Source organism: Astatotilapia calliptera, chromosome 23 (assembly GCF_964374335.1).
Source record: "Astatotilapia calliptera chromosome 23, fAstCal68.1, whole genome shotgun sequence".
Lineage (NCBI taxonomy): Eukaryota > Metazoa > Chordata > Actinopteri > Cichliformes > Cichlidae > Astatotilapia > Astatotilapia calliptera.
Window position 1 is genome coordinate 40540892 of NC_137443.1, and position 17762 is coordinate 40558653.

Genomic DNA, 17762 nt, shown 5'->3' on the forward strand with positions numbered 1-17762 from the left:
CTTGCACACACACACACACACCTTATATAATCAGGCTAGATTTTTGGTTAAAACAAAACAAACTTATATTGCAGACACAAGCCAAGCGTTATGCAACATTTATGCCAGAACTATAGGAATAAAATCTGAATATAACCAGCTGGGTGCCAGTCGAATCAAGTTCTGCTCAATGACATGGAGTGATTCAGATTGATGGCAACATGTTGGCAATTTGCATTTTAAATACTCCAATTTTTTACAAACTTTCAACAATCTCTCGGAGAGTGATTGCAGTCAGTCCAAGCCAGACTGCAGCTGCTTGCATCAAGGTTGCCTCCTGTCAGGTGACCTGTGCAATTGCCTTGCGGTCAAAAGTTGTCATGAGTGTGCAACAACCTCTGGGGTGGAAACAGTTGCAAAATGTGAAAACATTCAATATAATCAGCTGGCAGTCAGCAGTTCTGTGTATCTGTAAGAAGGTTGCTGTCCTATTTGACTTGTGTGACCCAGCTGTTAGCTTGCTCTGAATTAGGGGGTGGGTTTTTCAAGCTAAGTCAGACCAGTGTTGGATTTAATGTGAATTTGCTAACGTTATCACCAGATGGTGGCTCTCGATGTCAGCCTTCTTGTTCTTAGTGCTCCAAGAATATTTTTATTTATTTAAATATCAATACTTGGTGTCTCTGTATCTATACAATGTTGCCATGCAAAAAACTATCCTCTATCAATTTTTCCCCGCCCCTAATAAAAATGTAGTTAGGATGTCTTTAAAAAAGACTCACTCTTAATAAAGATCGCAGCCACACTGCTAACATCTTATGTCAAGGACAGTGTCTTCACTAAAAAGGAGGCTTTCATTCATGCTGTAAGCCAAGACAGTGAGTTATATAATCTTATGAAACATCTCAGTTCTGCTGCAAATCCTGTGTCATTAAATTTCTGCCTGGATAGGACAGCAGAGATGTGGAGGTAAATAAGTGTAGTTATTGCAGGGTGTCAAAAAATCGTTTGAGAAGCTAGTGCTGTTAATTACAGTGGAGCAGCGTTCGCACTGGAAACACTATAATTTTCAAAATGAAGCAATGAGCGAGTGAAGAAAGGTGAGGATGTGTGTGTTTCAGCGTGGGTGTAGGAGCACCCGCATGTGTCTGGACTCGGCTCCAGGTATCCGTCACGAGAGAATGAGCGCCCAGTGACATTTTTCCAAGTGCACTTAAAAAAGCAACAGGGCATCAAAGGCGCCACTGAGAAGTGTTTTCACAGACTGAACGATAAGGAGCAGAGAGGCACTTGACGGCATCTCGGTCTCTCTCTGTGACTGGCTACATAAAAAATGTTTAATTGGTGTGGCCGGAGCTGCCAGATACACTCGGTCAATGTTACCATTGCTCGAGTACAGAAGGACAAGACTGGAGGAATTCTGTATTTTTCTAAAAACACCTCAAATCAGTGCAAACCCACATTATGGTCTTCATCAATAGTGCCGAAAGGACAATAAAAACTTTCCTTCCATTAAAGGCGACTCTAAACATTTGAAAAGCCCTCCTGTGTTGTTTGTTTTTGATGGCTTTTCAGTCTGTAGCTTTTCTTAGCACCTCTCCTTGATATCTCTCCCTTTGTTCTACCTCTCAGTCACACACTCGAGCTGACTTTTAGTCTTCTCTTGTCTGTGTTAACCTTTTGCTTGATGACAGCCCTGCATGACATAATCACCATATCTATCCCACTCACAGTGTGTGTGTGTGTGTGTTTGTGTGTAGCACTAGAGAGAAGGGTGCAGAGAATTTAAGAAGTACGTTTTCCAAGTAAGTCCAATGGGCTGGTGTTTGCAGGTGTGTGCGCGCCATGGACTTTGAGTTTATATTGAAGGTAGCGGAGAAGAGAATAAAGGCTGCTTTAGGCAAAGCTGAAGCAGGTAAGCCACTCTTTGCTAAAGGACGTAGAGCAGAAGAATAAGACTAGCTTTGCTTACGTAACACCCTCCTAGAAACACACATCTTCAATAATACCTGTAGTCATAAACATACTTCTATGGTTTTCATAGAAGGTTTTAGGAGGATTTAAACTCACCCATTAGATCTTTACAACAACTTTGAGAAAGTTGGTTAGAAACAGGCCAATCACAACTGATCAGTCTTGACTTTAGTTAAAAATTGATCACAAAGTTATTGTTAAACCAGAGTTTTTAAAATATATTCATTGTTTTGTGTTAAATTTAAGCGATTATTGGGAGTGTAGAGATGAAATAGCAGGTTCTTATGTGTTTCTCTTGTGTAAACTTGAAATTGTGACAAGATCAAACTTTTTTCTTTGGTGCATGTTTTGTGCCATGTGAGCAATCAAGAATTCAGGAAAGAGTCCAGCATAATAACACAAATGTGTCTGTTGTGAATAATCCCACCAATCTACGTCAATAATATTAATATTAGGAGGTATTTTAGTGTCTGGTCTTGACCACGACGACTCAAAAGGACACACACTGTCCTTATGCATTTGGACCAAGAGCACAGAGAACACAGTTAGATGCACACAACACTTAAAATGCCTCTTGTAGTAATTGATAAGTCAGGCGTCGCTCTCTAACGTCTGCCTGGAGGTCTCTGTTATATAGCTGGGTGGCTGTAGCTCAGGTGGTAGAGCAGGTCATCTACTGATCGGAAGGTTGGTGGTTCGATTCCCGGCTTCCCCTAGTCTGCATGCCAAATATCCTTGGGCAAGATACTAACCCGAAATTGCTCTCCGATGCATTCATCGGAGTATGAATGTGTGTGAATGTCAGTTGTGCTTGTGCGAATGGGTGAATGCACAAGTTGTGTAAAGCGCTTTGAGTGCTCAGAAGAGTGGAAAAGCGCTATATAAGAACTAGTCCATTTAGTCCATAGCTGTCGATGGTGTGTCAGTATGTGTGCATCTAGCGGACCCCAAAGCCACATCAGGCTTTGGGAACACAGACGATACTTGTCAATTGTAAAATTTCATTGTTTGCTGTGGTCTTTACGGGATTTGCAGAATACAGTAGATTTATCTGAGCATTAGAGTCTGCTGCTTGTATTTTTTCTCTGTTTACTGAAGTAAATTGAAAGCTGAAGTAAAGTGAAAGCTTTTATGAAACGGTATTCTTTAAACATACTGTTATTTAACTCTAACTGGGCTGAAGGATCTTGCTTTATTGAACATGACTTGGAGCTATTAGACTATGCAAAGTGAGAATTTTAAAGGACTTGCTTTGAGAAAAATTATATTGAGTTATTATCTGATAAATGTTCTGCACCGGCCATGAAAAGGTTGCACCACTGCCTTCAGCTATTATCAAAATAAATCTGTTAATAAAGGAATTGTTACAGAGTGTGTATTTTTAGATATATCCGATTTTCTCACTCAACTGAAATCTCCTTTTTTTTTTCCGCCACAGAGGAGATTTACTCTCACATCGGTATTGTGTCACAGTTTGAATTGGATGCAGTCCCATGTTAGCCTCACAGGCTAATGCACCATGCTGCTGAACTGTCATTGTTATAGGGATTACCGTACACACAGACATGCCACATGCACATATTTCTATAAAAGGTGTTTCCTTTTATGTAACACTGTGTCTAAACCAGATTTGTGTGTGAGGTCTTTTTAGTGTCACAGCAAGGCTAAGTCATGTGTGCAATAAGTGGAGACTCCCAAAGAATATTAGCTTTGTTTTTGTGACTTTGTGAATTTGGAGTTAAATTCTTGATAGAATTATGGTGGCTGTAGCTGAAGAGGCAGAGCGGGTTGTCTTATAGCTGGACAGTTGGTGGTTTGAACCCCAGTCATGTGTCCTTGGGCAAGATACTGAACCTCTAATGCATTCATCGGCACATAAGTGCATGTGTAAATGGATGAATGAAGCATGTGGTTGAAAGTGCTTTGAATGCTTGAATTGATTTAAAAAGTGCTACACAAGTACAGTCCTTTCACCATTTTACCATTTAGAACATCAGAAAAAGAAACAGATGAAATAAACCAGGCAGTAGAAAGACAGTAGTGTGTAAAAATGTTCCCACTTAAAACAAGCATGCTAGGGTAGGGCGATATGTAAAAATATTCCAACTGACAATCACCAGTCCAGTCCAGACGATGGGGAATACATTTGCGCATGCGCACTTTTTGATGATTTGCAATGTAATCATGCATGGACTGATTTGGGCGTTTACAACACAGAAATCCATCGTTTGGATTCATCAAACGTCCTCACCTGTTAGTGAATCACAATCACTGAGTAATAGACCAAATGATTGTGATTCACAAGGGAACATAAGATCCCAAAACTTTATACCACGCTCAACGAGGCAGAAACGCAAGATTAATGAAGAAACAAACCCAATAAAACTGTTTACTTCAGTCCACTTCTTTAGCCCTAGTTGCTGATGCCATGCTTCTACTTTTCCAGCTTCTACACAGTGCACCGGATGATGTTGCTCTGCAAGCAAATATATTTCATTTAACTGGCTTTACCTTGAGGTTAGCCTGGCATAATTTGGTTAGCTCCTCATCCAAGCATGACAAAGGCTCCAGAAAAGTCCAGCTGAACACAATAATTTGATTGTGGTACACTAAACAAGTTATTGAACCTAAACATGCCAGCACCAAATCCGTCAACCTCTTAAATATGTTGGGGCTATTGAGCTCTAAAAGAGAGACACTGGTAATGGATGCTGGTTTGTCTTTGAGATCCTCAAGCTATCAAGGACAAGCTTGTACAATAGACAACACAAAAGTGAATCATCCCACTTGAGGACAAGAACTGGTCTTGACCAGGGGGTTCAAGGGTCAAAGTCATTTTCAAGCATCTGTTTTAGATGCACTGGCTTTGCGTTAACTGTCCCAGCCTGATGCAAATAGATGTGAATTCTCCTCAAACAATGACAGACTCACAAGCCAAGATGGTTTCACAGGATATCATCTTGGCTGGTTCCACTTCCTTAATTCTTCGATAAGCCAGGCCCAAGCCAGCTCCGATCAGCAAGAACCCTGTTATCATGGTTCCGAATAGGTAGATATCTTCAGCAGTCAGGCTCACCCGAGCCCAGACTTCTCGTTGAGAAGGGGTGTCAATTGCATTCAGAGACCAGTTGATCAAATCCATAATTCCTCTTTTAGGTTTTAGAGAACAGACTGTGAGAGAGTGTTCCAGGGAAAAGTAAGTAAAAACACAAGAGAAGACAAGGACATAAGAAGCTAAGCAGGGAAGATAAGGGCAGTAGAGGAGAAAAGTGCGACCGCCTTCGCTGAGAGCCAAATGAGAAGATGAAGGAAGAAATCATTTTTATCACAATTAAATTCAATTTGCCTCGTACCAAACAGTTTGTAGTACAAACTATAAGACATATATCTCAGTCAGCGTCAATTAAAAACATGGCGAGAGGCAATTATCACACAGACACTGTACACCCCCTTAGGGCACTGCAACTGGATATTGCACTGCAACTCACACCAAAAATTACAACCCTGCAGGCATAATACTGTAGCTACTGCAAGCCAGAGCCCTCGGCACATATGCAGGAGAATTTCTGCACGAAGAAACTGAAATGAGGTGGAAGTTCAAAAAGGCTCAAATCTCTCCAAAAGTCTTTTCTTTGAGCGGTGCAATAACTGAGCTGGTGAATGTTCTGCCCTTTTGAACATGGAATGTGACTCTGGTAGAAACATCAAACAAAGAAACAAAAAAGGTTTAGCATCAAAGCTGGGGCCTGCACTATGAAGCTGGATTAGGGGTCTAGGAAGGTAACTTCAATTTGACATAGGGTTACAAAGGGTTTTCATTACTTACATCGCCATGGTAACTCATGCTGCAGGCCTGCTGTAGATAAACACGTGTTACTGAATATGCCATCAACCTCGGTGTGCAATTAGTAAGAGGATATATAGTTTTAGGGACACTAGTTCTCCAGGTTTTCTGAAGCTCTTTCTGTTTCTTTGGACATTTATTTTCAGTCCAGTCTTTGTACCTGACCACTTTCACAGGAATGCTTCTTGTTATTAAGACAATTAACTAACCTATGAATAATTCAGACAGAAAATAACACACCTAAATCAAGGGATGAACCAGTGTTTCTGTACATAACAGAGAACTTAGTAAAGAAGCTATTTAAAATGATATCTTTAGGCACTTTGTATCTGTCACAAAACACATTATTTGTTCAAATTTTTTTAGTTAAATGAAAGATGAAAAAAAGTAAATTCTTTGTGGAAAACATGGATGCTGCTTCCTATAGTCTAAAGAGGAAAGAGAGCACCTGGCTTGTCATTGGTGCTCAGTTCAAAAGCCTGAATTACAATGGTATTGTGGTGCATTAATACATCTATTACAACAACATGGCTTAATAGTAGAAGAGTCCTTGATCTGGCTTTCCTGCAGTCCAGACCTTTACCTAGCTGAAAACATTTAGCACATCATGAAACCAAAAACATGAAATCATTTCCAATCAATCCAAATCAATCCTCCATCAGACAGGAACAGGACAGCATTCCTGTCCAAAACGTTTCAGCAGCTGGTCTCCTCAGCACCCAGATGCTTATGGACTGTTCTTAAAAGAAGATTTGATGCTACACAGCTGTAAACATGGGCCTGTCCCATGTTTTTGTAAGACATCTTGCTGCCAACAAATTGAAAATGATTTAATCATTTTCTTAAAATGCCACATTCTTTTAGTTGGCAACTCCACCTCTCCCAACCAACTACAAAGAACTGTGAGCTAAAGCAACTTTTTTTATGGCCTAGTGGCTGAAATGAGACCTTTCGTCACTCAGTCTACGGGCTGCCTGGAGCTACTGCTGAGAAAAATAAGCTTAAGTTCCCACACAGCGTGTGCACGACTGTGGGTGGCTCTGAAAACATTCTCCATTGTTGAGCAGCAAATGCTTAACAAAGTATTTTATCTTTTTGTCATATTATCTAACTATACACTTTGCTCCCGTTACTGAAAAGTAATTTGTGCGTCTTGTTCGGTAAGCCTTGCATACAGACGTGTATGAAAGCTAAACAAAAAAACCACTGTTAGGGAAAAATAAGGCGTCTGTCATTGCAGTCAAGCCGAGCTCTAATCTCCTTCAGTGAGGAAATTATGGAGCACGCAGTTGACGTATTGTCTGTCTTTCAAGCTGCAACAAGCAGAACAAAACCTTCAATGCATAATAGTACAGATGGAGGACATCGAAACTAACCCGAGTTTCCAGCCTTTTGTATTCTGCCAGAGCATCTGAGCATTGTGAACACAGTGAAACCTGCCTGAGATGTGACTGACTCATTTACAGACAGGCCAGAAAATTACAGTGATGTAAAACTTCTCAGAGCAATGAGAAGAAAATCATAGCCATTACTCACTAAAGGTCCACAAACGGTTGGCAGGAGGAGCAGTGGGTAGGGGGCTGAGGTTTAGTGCAGGTTGGGGGAGTGCAAATCAGTTATACTTTGCCTTCTGAAGTAAATGGATTAGCATTGACAGATATATTAGATTTCTGCAGACCAGTCTGCTCAGGACTATAATGTTCTTCTTCTGGACCACACAATAATTTTACTGTCCATCGCTGCAGCAGGATCAACAGGAGGGTACACTTTTTTCACAAAATGGGTCAATACACGAAAAGGGATTGTGAATGGGAATGTGTAAATGATATGTGCTGTAAAAGGAAAAGAAGCTTATACATGGAGGAGGCACCAGTGGTCACAAACATTTTGTTTTTTTGTTTTTTTCCGTTGGGCATCTTTCTTTGCCTTTAGACAATAATTCTGATGGCAAAAGAGCCAAACGGGACAGGCAAAAAAAAAAAAGAAAAAAAAAGGGGGGGGGGGGGGGGGCGATTACATTTTGGCCACAGAAGGTACAAAACATGGACGTAGCTTCTCAGCCACTTGAGGCTGGCTTCAAAAGTGAGTTTAAAACTGGAGTTTCAGTTTTAAGGATTTCCTGTTTATTGTGGTAAATACCCATACTTATTTAGCATCTTTTTCTGTTTCTGTACTGTAATTGTCTGCTCACTCATCATTAGTTTCACTTGTGTCCAGTCAGTTCTCTGTAACTCGGTCAGTCCCCCTGTCCCTCATTCCCCTGGAGTAATTTCACATTACAGAAGAAGTTCTTAGATTTTGGTGTTACGGTCCTAACAAAACACATTTTTGGCCATAACTTTGGATTCACTAGCTAAATGATAAGTCTGTGTATGTTTTGTATTCAAAATCAACTTAATAGTGACATCATGATTTTCTAAGTTTGGTGGTGATACTGAATTGGTAAAGCTAAGCTTAGGCTCCCACCGTACGCTCTTGTTCTGTGCAGCTGGAAATATATGTTGAGCATCCATATATTAAAATCTGTAGCTTCATCCATATCTGAGGGATTGTTTTCTGTCACTGCCACAACTTTTGTGTTCTGGTGGAATACACGGAAATGCACTTTTTAAAAATCAATTCAAAGCCTTTATACAGTGGGATGCAAATGTTTGGTCAACCTTGTTAATAGTCATTATTTGCCTGTATAAATCGTTGGTTGTTACAATAAAAAATGTCAGCTAAATATATCATATAGGAGACACACACAGTGATATTTGAGAAGTGAAATGAAGTTTATTGGATTTACAGAAAATGTGCAATAATTGTTTAAACAAAATCAGGCAGGTGCATAAATTTGGACACTGTTGTCATTTTATTGATTCCAAAACCTTTAGAACTAATTATTGGAACTTAAATTGGCTTGGTAAGCTCAGTGACCTCTGACCTTCATACACAGGTGAATCCAATAATGAGAAAGAGTATTTAAGGGGGTCAATTGTAAGTTCCCTCCTCTTTTAATTTTCTCTGAAGAGTAGCAACATGGGGGTCTCAAAACAACTCTCAAATGACCTGAAGACAGAGATTGTTCACCATCATGGTTTAGGGGAAGGATACAGAAAGCTGTCTCAGAGATTTAAGCTGTCTGTTTCCACAGTTAGGAACATACTGAGAAAATTGAAGACCACAGGCTCAGTTCAAGTTAAGGCTCGAAGTGGCAGACCAAGAAAAATCTGGGATAGACAGAAGCAACGAATGGTGAGAAGAGTCAGAGTCAACCCACAGACCAGCACCAAAGACCTACAACATCATCTTGCAGCAGATGGAGTCACTGTGCATCGTTCAACCATTTGGCGCACTTTACACAAGGAGATGCTGTATGCGAGAGTGATGCAGAGGAAGCCTTTGCTCCAGCACAAACAGAGACACTTGAGGTTTGCTAAAGCACATTTGGACAAGCCAGCTTCATTCTGGAATAAGGTGCTGTGGACTGATGAAAGTAAAATTGAGTTATTTGGGCATAACAAGGGGCGTGGAGGAAAAAGAACACAGCATTCCAAGAAAAACACCTGCTACCTACAGTAAAATGTGGTGGTTCCATCATGCTGTGGGGCTGTGTGGCCAGTGCAGGGACTGGGAATCTTGTCAAAGTTGAGGGACACATGGATTCCACTCAGTATCAGCAGATTCTGGAGACCAATGTCCAGGAATCAGTGACAAAGCTGAAGCTGCGGCGGGGCTGGATCTTTCAACAAGACAACGACTGGAAACACTGCTCAAAATCCACTAAGGCATTCATGCAGAGGAACAAGTACAACGTTCTGGAACGGCCATCTCAGTCCAGACCTGAATATTATTGAACATCTGTGGTGTGAGTTAAAGAGCTGTCCATGCTCGGAAGCCATCAAATCTGAATGAACTAGAGATGTTTTGTAAAGAGGAATGGTCCAAAATACCTTCAAACACAATCCAGACTCTCATTGGAACCTATAGGAAGCATTTAGAGGCTGTAATTTCTGCAGAAGGCGGATCTACTAAATATTGATTTCATTTCTTTTTTTTTTTGCGATGCCCAAATTTATGCACCTGCCTGATTTTGTTTAAACAATTATTGCACACTTTCTGTAAATCCATTAAACTTCATTTCACTTCTCAAATATCACTGCGTGTGTCTCCTATATGATATATTTAACTGACATTTTTTATTGTAACAACCAACGATTTATACAGGCAAATAATGACCATTAACAAGGTTGACCAAACTTTTGCATCCCACTGTATATGTTATGACAGACATGGACGTGGCCAAGTTTGTTTCTTCTCTCTTCATTGTGTGCAGACACACAGACACGAGTCAAATCGTGACATCAGATGGTCATGAATAATTTAGCAGTGGTTATATATCAACTTCATTTCACGACGTGCTGACTGACAATGCTTTTTTGTGCATTTAGTCAGTTTTTTCTCTTATCCCTGTAAGAGTTTTATTAAAGTCAGCCAAATACAACATCAGATATCATGTGATATGTAAGATAAAGGTATTCGTGAACACTGGACTGCAGGTGAAAGCTAGAGAATACTATTCCCTATATTTCTTCCCGCATTTTTTTTAAAAATGCATATATATTTCATATCTCTCTGCCACCTCCACTCAGCTTTCAGCGTCTTCCTTAATTCAAACTCTCACTTGAAGGAGTTCTCCTTTCGCTCTTGTTATCTCTCTGCCCCCCACACACACACACCTCCATCTTCTCGTGTAGTTGGGATTTTTTTTTTTTGGAGGGGGGAAAGATCTGGAGTGATTATATAACTGTTCTGATTCAGAAGCCTTCCATTTTCAGCTGTTATCTTTTTTTTGCGTTGAAAATCGTCGCTGATGATTCGACCCTCGGGTGGTTTGGCGGTCTAGCGGTAAGCACAGCTACAAGAAGTTGCTGGTTCAAACACACTGCTCTGTGTGGAGCTCCTCTGCTCGACTGCTAGGGTCACTCTGATCATCTATAATCATTCTAAATTGGCCGTAAGTGTGAGTGTGAGCATGTTAGCCCTGCGATGGCCAGCTGAACTGTTCACCCAACCCAGCTCCAGCCTATCAAACTGGATAAGCAGTTAAGAAACAGATAGATGGATGGGTGCATATGGGAATGCCTCAAACCAATGCCAGCCCACATCAGTTTATGGCTCAGCTGATGCCCTTTTGGGGATCCCATTGACAAATCTCCTATGTGCTTGAAACTCCCCATACTGTTACATCTGCAAGCTCTTTGCAGACTCACTTCTCAATTTCCTGCAGTTTAATCAGTGTTGAGTCTGTTTTTATTGATATCTGCTCTGGTCTGTGCCTTGCTGCTGATCTCCCTGCAGTTTGGCTTGCCACAAATGGACATGGAAAAGTGGTGAGGCCCAAGAACAAAGCCATGCCACCAAATATGAATTGCTTTTGGTGCTAAAATTTATTTACTGTCCTATATGTAGCTATTTTTATATGTGATATAATGTGAAGGATTGTTTTACTGGTGGTCCATTTTATAAACCATTTTCATTTGTCTTGCTCCTACAAGAGCTTTGATTAAGTCAGCCCAATACAGTATCAGATACCATCTGTAATGTGAGATAAAGGTCTAAAATTAGAGATGGAAACTGGACTGCAGGTTATTCTGTGCTCCTCTCAGTTAATGAGCTGCTACTTTAACCAGCAGCCATACAGATAAACACGTGGACCTGATTGGAGCATTTCAGGTAATTCCAGTGCCATTTTTCTTTTTCAATAAACACTTGGTAACTCTATGGAAATTGGCATGACTAATATAAACTTTACTGCCACTACTTCATACTTCAAAGTGGCACAAATGGCAGAAGGCTTTGAATGGCATTTCACGGGAATATATAGGCTAAACTAAAAACTGAGACATCACTATGTAATCAGTGTGAGAGTGTTTTGGAGACAGGAGTACTTGATCTTGGGGGTAGTTGAGTTAGTTGCTTTTCAAGTTTGTCAAGAAAATCCGCCATGACAAGAGAGGGGGGAATTGTGTGTGTGTTTTTTGTGTTTTATTGTTTTTAGGGGGTTTTATTCAAGGTTATCCAGACAATTTTTCTATTCTATGATGTATGCACGATACAGTGGACTGCAAAATGCTGTAAGTAATGGCACAACATGAGTGTCAAATCATTGTACGCATGTTTGTGTTTGTGACTCTGTCTCTTGTGATCAGTTTCTCCGTCCTTTTTCTTCATTAGGTTTCTATTTTTCTATTTTTTAGAGAAACATAAAAGTTTACATCTCTTGCACATTATCTGCTAGCTACATTTGTTCTTTTCATATGTCAAGAATTTCGAGTTATTACCTATTATTACAGTTTAGCATATTTGATAACTATCTGCTAAACCAGTATTTAACACGTCTACACAATATGCATACTAATGAGCATTTGTACACTATAAGAATAGCCTGAAATATATGGGCTGGGCTATATATTAGCTGATGCTGACATTTACTACAACCGATAAGTGAAAGTTTAAGAAATAAAGAACAGATGAGAAAAACACCCTTCAAATGTCTTATGAGCAATCGGTGTGTTCCCAGCTCCCAAAACAGCAGGTCTGTCCCTGTAATCGACCTTAAGACCTTTGCTGTTGATCAACAAATTCTGAGTTGGAGGAAAAGGGAACTTTGTAGCTGCTCCATGCACCTCATACACAGAGAAAAATCTGCAGTAAGCCCTCAGAAGTTGTATTAAAATATGCAAGGGGGCATGAGGTGTACTAGACCATTTTGTTTCAAGGCTTTTGTAAAAAAATTTAGATTAAAAAAGTAAAATAATATAAAATATGGTATTATTTAAATTGCATTAATATTTTACATGTAAAAATAAAAGCCTTTTCACAAGCCAATAAAAAAAATGTACATAGGCCAGTAAAACGCTGAGCCACTGACCTGAGGGTAGTTAGCTGGGACACTGAATTATCATCGATATTAACATGAGATTTCGGTCACTGCAGTGTCTTTATAACCCTGCGCTTCTGGCGCTAATTTTAAGTTTTAAAGCAATAACAAAACCTCAAAATCTCAATCCCCCTAACCCATTCCCCCCACCCTCCTTCAAAAACTTTAACGCTCGCTTTAACAGCCCGAATGACAAACTATTATGACAGGAACAAAAATACTCCGTGTTTTTATTGCGTCTGTCCTTGTGATGCACATGTCCCTGTGAGTTTTCTGACATCCAGTACATGCAAAGTTTCTCACTGGTCTTTGTGCTAGTGAGCAAAAGAAAGAGAGAGAGGCTGCTGAATGCTTAAAAAAATTGGGATGAGACAGGAATAGGTATAACAAACAGAGAGAAACAAGGAGGAGGAGCGCTAGAGACACCAGAGACAGCAGAGATGGAAGGAAAAGGGTGGGGGGGGTGAATGAATAATTTAGTCCCCCCATTCCCTCTCTTCTTCTCCCCGCTGTGTTAGAGATGTTACAAACACAGATGAGGAGAAGAAAGGAGAGGATAAGAGAAGAGGGGAGATGGGGACAGGGGAGGAGTGAAAGGTGACAAGGAAAGGACCAAAGGGAAGCAAGGAGTGGAGACAGAAAGAAAGTGGCATCTTCTAATGGTGATTGTTTTCCTTATGTCTAACAGCAGCATAGGTGTGTGTGTGTGTGATCATGTGCTTGTGTTTCAGTGTTTGTGTGTGCACAGGAGCGAGGCGCAGCAGCAGCAGAGAGGAGAAAGTCAGAAAAGCCCTGTGATTAATGTAATTGATGCCAGATGTGTGTGTGTGTGCCTGTGTGCGTGTTTGTTACCCTCTCAGCATTCAGCAGGTGTTCCCTCCCTCCTTTCGGAGACCCATCACTCGTTACCTAGGCAACAGTGGACTTCCCCGCGCCTGTGCCTCTGCGAGTGTGCGTACGTGCATGTGGGCGGGTGTGTGAGCGCGAATTATGACTCATCCTGCTGAGTTCAGAGCGGCTATCCTCACACTCCCGTCTGGGGAACACCCACCCACATCTGTTACCTTCCCTGTCTGTATCTCACCAGCTCTCTTATCTCCCCTGCCTCCCAGACTCACTGATATTAATAGCTCTTTGATTCTTGATCTCGACACTTGGATGCATTATTTACCTGTTGCTTTGATCAGAGCAGGAGAGAAAGATCAGTCAGCGCAAGCAGCTGTAGTCCTCATGACCGAGCCAGGCAGGCAGATAGAGCGCCACCTGCAGAGATTTTTTAAGAAGTGATTCCCGAGAACCGCCTTAAGTGTAATGCTGACTGATAAAATAGCCTCAGATGGAGGTTATTTTAACTGGTGTGTCCAATTAGATTGTGCTTTATGACCATTTGTGCTTTTCTGCAGTGAAACTTTGTGTTCGTGGCCAACAGTTTAACCGCCCACCCTGCAATCCTGTGCAGCACACCCGACTCTAACTATAGGAAATACACATGAAGCAGAAATTGGGAATCAAGATGTCTTAAAAAATGAATCTCCGTGTTTTTGTTATCATTGTAATTATGAGAAAAAACACTATTTTCACATTTTATGATAATAAATCAGTTACTTCTGATGTGCATGCCATAAACCATTAACCCTGTTATCAAAGCAAAAGAAGACATCAAAAATTTAATTAAACTTTATAATTTATTTATACGTTTGTAGGCAGAAACCTTTTCCCTATTTCCCATCTTATTCCCATCTTTTCAAACTTTGGGTGATTTTTCTAAGAACTGGGACACTGTGAAACAATCAACAATCAATAGGTTTGAAAGCAAACCCTTCTACTTCTTGATTTGTTTTAGGATTGTTTCATTCATAACTAATTTGGGAACTCTGTTTTAACGTTAGAGGGATTTGATGTTGGGTGCCGGGTGATAAAGTTAATGTTCAAGTTTACCTCGAAGGTGCTGGATGGGGATCTGCGTGTATCAATCAAATTATGCTGCTTGTTATCTGACCCCAAAACACAAACTTATGAGGACATGATTCTCCTAAACATTGCTACATGCTGTACAAGAAGCAGTAAGGTCTCGCTTCATTGGAGTAGCGCCCTGTTCAAACAGTTAAAATGCCACTAAAGGAAAATAAAAGTGCCCTACAAGAACCAAAGAAGCCAGCTTCACCCTCCCACATCCAACATGTTCAACATGTTTGCGCGCTTCTCTCAAGGTAGTCGAGCAGTTTTGGTGGTTTGTTGCCAGAACTGTACAATAATTCTTTTTTTCTCTCTTTCTTGGCAGCACTTTGGTGTTTGTGTCTGAGAACAAACACCTCAAAATGTCACAGGCACTCTTCTTCTGTTAGCATTTCATTGCTAATGTTTTGAGGCAATTAATTTCTTTAATGACCACAGATTTACTTTTGTAAAGGGTTTTTTTTGGTTGCAGTTTGAAGCAACCATAACTATATACATAAACCGTGAGAAAAGCTTAGTGCAGTCACCACCAAATTTGAGCTTTACTGCTGCAATAAAAAATACATTTTCATCCCTGTGGATGAAAATGTCTTCACAGCGGATGACAGAGTACATTATAATGAGAGTGAGATAGGGAAAAGTTGAGGTGAAGGAATGAGGGGTGAGTGCCGGTCTCCTTTAGTGCCCGTAGAGGGCGCCGCTGCCTCTGAGCAGGCTGAGAAGAACACTTCGGTATGTGGAAAATGTTGAGACAGAAGATAACAGTATCTCTCAGTGTGTTTCCTCTCAAGGAGAAGATTTTGAATGGATTTAGAAAGAAAGCGAATCACAATGTTGCATCCTATAGTTTATGCATGTCTGGTGTGTTTGTGATCTTGTGTTGTCTCCCTTTGACTCTGTTTCCCTGTAAAGTTTTTTGTTTTTTGAGGCTGTGGGCAGTGGAATAAGTGGATGGAAGAAGGCGAGGCTTTTCCTTTTTGAAGCTTCTGAGCAGTGTCCCACCTCCCTGGGATGTTATAAAAAGCAGCTGTGGAGTTGAATTTTAATGGAAATGTAGCTTTGATTTATTCATGACTCCCTTACTTGAAGTGACCTGGATAAAAAAAGAAAAAACCTGTCATCTTCACGCAAGTACACACCAACACTTTCTTTGCTCTCTTTTTTTTTTTCTTGCTGTCTGGGAGGAAAAAAACAGAGAGAAATGCTTTAATGGCAGCGCGTCATCACTGCCAGAAATTTCAGAGATACCTGCTGAAATGGGACAATAGATGCAGGGTGACGACGTCATGCTGCTGTTGGGTCTTGGGTCTGTTAAGCACAGTTAAATATAACATTAGGACAACGTTAAGGACACAGTGGCAATGACACAGTTTGATCTCTCAGAGATGAAAGATCTGATAGACTCTTCAGGACTTCATTAAATCATTAACGTTAAAGGTTTTACAGTCATTTGAGTTTTTCTCTTACTGTTAGTCATCATGTTAGTGAAGGACTTCTGCTGCACTGGTCCTTCGCTTAGACAGGCTCTGCTGCCACCTAGTGGCAATGAGGACCAACATACATCATATTTCTGTGTTACCTTCTTAACCCTTGTGTGGTGTTCGTATTTTTGTTACTCAGCCAGTGTTCATGGGTCTGGTGGACCCGCTAGAGTTTTGGCTTTCCAAATTAACACTATCAAACAATTTTATGTTAAATTACTCAACAGATGTTTACTTCATCCCAATTACAAGACATATGAACAGCAAACATGGTTAATTTTTTCCCTTTACCTTTGTTAGATCACATTTATGAATTAATGTGCTTCTCGTTTTTCTTTTATATAAAATGTTATAAATAAATCAGTTATAATCAAGTGGAGTGAGTGGAAAGACACAACACATTTACACGTGAAAAAATAATTAATTGTTTAATTTTTCTTTTGAAAAAAACTGAACACGGGTCTCACAGACCCGAACACCATACAAGGGTTAAAAAAACACAATGTGTGTGTGTGTGTGTGTGTGTGTGTGTGTGTGTGTGTGTGTGTGTGTGTGTGTGTGTGTGTAAAACTCCCACACACACACATGCAGAGAGAGAGAGAGAGGAAGCAGGGTGAGAGGGCTGTCGCTGTCTCTGGTGCTGAAATATTTTGGTTCAAGTGTTCCTGACCTGCTTCTGACGTCAGGAAGCCTCACAGCAACATCCGATTATTTTTTAATCACATCCCACTGCCCTAAAGTCATTTTTTTGAAGCCGCACAACAAGGACAAAAAAAGACCTATGACAGGATAGCACTTTCATTATTATTGCAAAGTTTTATAACAGAGAATTTTCAAAGTAAGATAAAGAAACTATAGTAAAAAAAACCCAAGAATAATTAAAAACATATATATTTTAAAATGAACACAGTAATAATTTTAGCCCCAGACTATACCAGAATCAAAAGGATTTACCTGCAGGGAAAAATGAATACTATCAAGTATAGTAATTACCATTAATCACCAAACTGCACCTTCTGGTTGCAGGGCACCACCAAAAGCACCTTGTGCTTCCTGGTTAAATTATGAATATGCAAAAGATAAATTAAACTGAATTACAGCTGTGCGTATTTTCCTCCACACTGAAGTTTAGCCCAGCATATTTAAAGCACATGTTGGTATCACTGCTGCCGCATATCTGCAGAGAACTGCACTGTGCCAACTTGATCAAATGTGTCGTTCTCTGATAAAAAATTGAGGTTCTAGCCGGCGCGTCTTCAAAGACCCACGGGTCCTAACCCCACGGCCCTGTTACTCATCGTAAAGACAGATAGACTGGCGACGGTTTCGGGATTTTCTTTGATATCAGTTTCCCCAGAAGAAAGTGGGGGAAATTCATTTCAATGCTCTTTGTGTCCAACTGGGTCCCAGCCCAGCTCTTTATTCTGGAGAGATGGCTGACCTACATGCAGTACTGAAAAAGACAGATTCAGGCAGGCTTGTGAAGTTTAGGCAAAACATAAATTTTCAAAATAATAATAGTGAGTTTCACTGTTTGGGGGGTGATTAAATGTAAGGTGTCCTTATGGTGCATTTACCTGCTTAGAAATAGAGGTGTGACGTC

At 40.4% G+C, this 17762-nt stretch overlaps 1 protein-coding gene across 1 annotated transcript in view; it reads left to right on the forward strand.

The window, feature by feature from the left end:
- The window catches only part of LOC145424248 (fibroblast growth factor 14-like), a 73547-nt gene that overhangs the window by 7977 nt on the left and 47808 nt on the right, over positions 1-17762 (forward strand). The gene's annotated exons all lie outside the window — the stretch shown is intronic.